Raw genomic sequence first — 5,231 nt, 5'->3', positions numbered from 1 at the left:
ATTTTTTTTTTGCCTCTTCTGTCAGAAATTAAGTGCCATGACTTTCTCATCTTATTTCAGCGTCTTCTGCTCTAGTCCATCAGTCTGCTTGTCTGTCTCTGTGCAGGCAGGAGGCTCTCTGTCACTAGAGCTCTATAGTGGGATCTGAGGTCAGGTTTTTGCTTTTGTTTTGTGGTCAAGTATGTTAATACCTCCAGCAGTGTTCTTACCCCTTACGGTTGCTTTAGCTATTCATAGTCTCTTGTGCCCTTATGAATTCTTGTATTGATATTTTTTAAGCTGAAACGTAACATCAGAATTTTGACAGAATTGCCTTGTCTGTAAATTAATCTTAGTTATATAACCATTTTACCATATTCCTCAATTCAGGAACCTATTATATCTTACCATGATCCAGTGTTTCTGTGACTTCCTTTTCCAATATTTTGAAGGGTTTTTTTTTTTTTTTAGTTAAGGGCTTGTTTTATTGCCATATATGTATGAAGGTTTTGCCTGCATGTATGTGCACCTGTGTGAGCCTGTGGATGGTTGTGAACCACTATGTGGGTGCTAGAAATCGAACGGAGGCCCTCTGCAAGAACAGCAAATGCTCTTAACTGCTGAGCCATCTCTCTAGTCCCATATTTTGAAGTTTGTAGAGGTCTTTCATTTATTTGATTAGATGTATTTCTAAATACTTAATTTTAGGGATTATTTTTGAATGGGATGCTTTTTAAATTTCTTTCTCTGAAAGTGTAGATTGTTGGTATAAATGAAGGGTTCTTATTCTTATTGATTTTGTATCCTGTCAGCTTACTGTAGCTGCTTATTAAGTCCAAGAGTTTCCTAGTGGATTCAATAGGATAACTCAATAGGTTCTTTTTTGTTGTTGTTTTGTTTTTTGGGTTTTTTTTTTTTTTGTATTTTTTTAAACAGGGCTTTTCTGTGTAACAGCTCTGGCTGTCCTGGGACTAACTCTGTAGACCAGGCTGGTCTGGAACTCACAGAAATCCACCTGCCTCTGCCTCCCAAGTGCTAAAGGCATGTGCCACCGTGTCTGGCCCACCTGAGCTTTTTTTTGGTTTGGGGATTCTTTTTTAGATGAGGCTTTTAATAACAGATTCAATTTCATTGCTTGTAATGGGTCTGTTTAAATTATATCTTCAGGGCTTAATTTGGGGCTATAGCTGATATGCATTTAGAAATGTGTATGCATGTTGAGTTGGAGTGATGGTTCAACCATTAAAGGCTAGACTCAAAGAAAACACAATAAATATATATCTGTGTGTGTGTGTGTGTATATATATATATACATAAATATATGTATATATATACATATAATAAATACGAAGATGAAGATGAAGATGAAGGGGGCTCTCTGGGAAGGGAGGAAGGGTAACGAAGGAACACATATGAACAAAATGCACTGATGTGTATGTGTGTATGAGAATGCCGGGCTATCTGTGAGATTCAGTTGGTGGAGCGTGTACCTAACAGTTTCAAAGCTCTAGGTTTGAGCCCAGTGCCACATGAATTGGGCGTGGAGTCTCACACGTGCGATGCCAGCACTTGGGAGGTGGAGGCGAGAGAGCAAAGTTCAAGGCCAGGCCTCAGTTGTGTAAGACTTTGCGGGGGAGAGAGGATTGAACCAGAGCCTGGCAACTGCGAGGTGAGGGCTCCACTGACCACATCTAAGAACAGCAGTTCCTGAAGGAAACCAAAAGCGCTGCTGGCATAGCAAACTGCTTGGGAGCGGAGTTCCAGCCAGGAGGGAGGAACGCCACAGGTGCCAGAGGGCAATCTTGCTCTCAGAGGCCGGCCTTGGCACATCTTGCCCCTCAAAACCTGCAACCTGCCCAGTTAAAAGAGGCGAGGGCCAGGCTTGGTGGCACAACCCTGAAATCCCAGGATTTGAGAACTAGGGGCAGGAAGATCAGAAGTTCAAGGCCAGCCTGTTTCAACAAAATTGAAGAAAAAGAGGAAGTCCAGGACTAGTAGTGTTGCTCGGTGGCAGGGCCTGTGCACCTGGTTCTTGGTTCCGTCCCCACAGCTCAAAAAACGGAGGTTTCAGTCTGAAATTAAAAGTCCAGCCGCTGGTTTCCTTTCCCAGAGGTTGGTCTTGAAGCGTTCAGAGCTGCTATTTTCTGGGCATGGCGCCCTGACAGGGTGGAGCCCATTTCAGCTTGCTCTCAGCTCTCAACAGATGGGCCCACCGCTCTCTCGGGGCAGGCCCCAGCCCTTCTGAACTGAGCCCCATTGCCACAGAGCACAGGCATCCTTTTAGGGAGGCTCAAAGAGTTTTCTTGGTTAACGATAAAAGGACATTGCTGTCCTCTGCTGCAAGACACCCCGCTGAGCCAACCCCTGGAGATGCTGGGATCAGCAATAATTTGGAACGTGAAGGTACCAGGCCCAGCATTGCATTGAGACCAGTCCTTCTGGAAGTTCGTGCTTCAACCAACGGAGGCGAACTTGTTAGAAACGCGAAGTAGCAGACACCACCCTTGACCTAACCAGAAACTCTGGGGGTAGGACACCTGCCTGCCATCGCCACCTGTGTTTTTGAAAGCCCCCAGGTGTCTCAGATGCACCCTTGAACTCGAGAGCCCCGCTTTGTTGAGACCAGCTGGTGCAGTTGGTCGATTGCTCAGTTGGTGAAGGCACTGAAAGTCTCTGGGGTGGGGGAGTGGAAAAAGTCTTGTACAGCTCCTGCCTCGCCCTCCTGGGAGCCACGATTACAGGTGTGTGGCATCACGCCCACTCTATAAAGTCTGGAGTCCCGGAAACCTGCTAGTACCAAGCAAACAGAGATGACCTACCACCAGGAACTTTAGGTCTTGTGTTTGATCGGGTTCCGGTCTGGTTTGCTCCTTGTTGCTATGACCAAAAGCAACTTGGGGAAGGTGTGTTTGGCTTACACGTCCACATCACAGTCCGTGATCAAGGGAAGCCGGGCAGGAACCTTAAGCCAGAATAGAGGAACTGCTGTCTTCTGACTCGCCCTCCAGGACTTGTCCAGCTTGCTTTCTTTTACAACCCAGGACCTCCTGCCCAGGGGTGACACTGTTCACGGCAGACTAAGCCCACCCCCCCAATCACCAATCAAGAAAAAGGCCCACAGACACACCCACAGGTCAGTCAGTCTATCAGAGGCGACTCCTCAGTTGAGGTTCCCTCTTCCCTGGTGATTCTAGTTTGTCAAATTAACAAAAACTAACCAGTACAGGTGCCGTGAAACAATTTTCACTGGGAAAATAAAGAAAAAAAATAGTTTAACATGATTCACTCAAGGATCGGCAGCAGCATGGCCTGGGTGAGCTCAAAGCTAACATGGAATCTCCGGATGTCGGCTCAGTCCCATGTCCTGCGCTCTGTTCTCAGGCCCCTCGCCTACACCTTGTGTCCCTCTGGCTATTGCTAGTTGCATAGGGGCTTCCAAGTAGATGGGTTTAAGATGTGGGTCCTGGTTCAAGGGAAGGAAACAGAGGGCTGCCTGCCCCGTCTGGTAAGAGGTGCATGAGGTAGCAGAGTGGGTGCCGCTGTCTTTGGGAGATACACTCTGTCATTTGTTTCTGTTTGCCAGCGTTCATTCTCCCCTCTGTCCCTCCTTCCTGGTCCTCTGAGTGTAGGATGTATTGAGACTGCAGCTGGTACCAGGAGCCTGATACCTTTTGACATTTGAGAGGCACAGATGTGGGCCTGCAGGGGGTGGTGACTGAACAGCAGGCCTGGCTTTGCTGTTCCTGACTGCTGTTGCTGTTCCTTTCGTTCCTTTCCTAGATCCGGGAAGACAAAGGCACGGCCCTGATGTGGGTGAGGACTTCAAGGATTTCAAAGCATCTTCGCCTCCAGTACCTTTCTGTACCCTACCCCCTGTCCACTTCATCTTTCCAGTTTTCCAGAAAGTACATTCCAACATTCCATTTGGGGCGTCCTTGAGCCTTCATGCCCGACGTGGCGGATCTTCCCGCTGGTCCTGTGTTTTCTGGGGCAGCTGGTTCCTCCGCAGAGGTCGTCGGTGGCGCCCATATTCCCCGCCCCTCCCAGATTTGCTGGTTCTTGCCTTCCTCCGTGGGAGAGCTTTCTGAAGCTGTGCAAATCGGAAGTTGTTGCTCCCCTTGGCTGTTGCGATCTGTATCACAACCTGCATTCCAGTCCCATCTCTGGCCAGGACACACCTGTGTAACCTTCTGCAGCCGCATACTCCTCAAGTTCCAACCTCTCAGACCTGTATGCGGCTCGGCCGGATTTCAGAGAGAACATCCCAGCCTCAGGAGCCGAGGGGTCAGACCTGGGTTGCTCTTCTTAGGGGAAATGCCTGGGAAGGAGATCTTATTAGCTTTGATGCCATCTAGTGGACACATTTAGGCTTGCAAAGGACTACCTTGGTCCCTTTCTAAAAATCTTCATTGCGGTTTGTTTATGTGGAGTAGGGACTCACCACTGAATGAGTGGAGGTCAAAGAACAACTTTCAGGAGATGGCTCCCTCTTCCATCTTATGGATCCTGGGCAACCCCACTCAGACCTTCATGGTTGGCAGCAAGTGGCTTTACCCATTGAGTCAACTTGCTGGTCCATTGGTCAGGTTTGTCATGTGGGCCCTTCCTTTTCTCTGGCTGCCGTCCGGCCTCCACTCCTTTTGCCTTCCTCCTCCTCCTCCTTTCCCCTCCCTCCCTCCCTCCCTCTTTGAGACAAGGGCTCAGTATGTAGCCGAGGCTGACCTTGCTTTCATGATCCTTCTCTAGTGGTAGGATTGCAGGACTGTTGGACTCTAGTGTCCAAACCGAGAAGGAGTCGCCCCCAGAGACCACCTCATATACCACAGCCGATGCAAAAGCATGAGGATTTAATTAATTCTGTCATGACAGGGTCCCTCAGCATTCGGGAAGCCGAGAGACCTCGACTAGCTGGTACAGTCTACTTTTAAAGAAGAAGGCCCCATAGAAACAAGAGGGGTTGTTCCTTGACCATTATGATTGACTTATTCGAAAAGGGCTAATACCAATAATTGACTGGAGAACTATTGTCAGATCAGATGAGGTAAGAGGTCATTTTGACCCTGTTTCCCAGGGGACTGAGTCAAAACATACGTGTATGGGTAATTGTTCAGGAACTGAGTATGTGCATGTGTACCTGTTAGGTCCTTGGTTCCCAGGGGAGGAGGGGAAGCGCTGAGGCACAGAGGCTGAGAGGGTTTGGAATTGTCAGAAATGGCTTCAGATTTGTCTTAAAGTCTTACAGGATGCTACCA

At 48.1% G+C, this 5,231-nt stretch overlaps 1 long non-coding RNA gene across 1 annotated transcript; it reads left to right on the top strand.

Annotated features, from left to right (window-relative positions):
- The first annotated feature begins 1,596 nt into the window (after window positions 1-1,596).
- On the top strand, window positions 1,597-5,231 carry LOC146894821 (uncharacterized). Its single transcript, XR_015001235.2, has 2 exons — window positions 1,597-3,112; window positions 3,760-5,231. It is a non-coding gene; the product is annotated as an uncharacterized LOC146894821 (long non-coding RNA).

Source organism: Myodes glareolus, chromosome 5, assembly GCF_982192425.1.
Source record: "Myodes glareolus chromosome 5, mMyoGla1.1, whole genome shotgun sequence".
In the NCBI taxonomy this organism is placed as follows: Eukaryota; Metazoa; Chordata; class Mammalia; order Rodentia; family Cricetidae; genus Myodes; species Myodes glareolus.
Note: the sequence above shows the minus strand (reverse complement) of the source record. Positions and strands in the feature narration are given on the sequence as shown.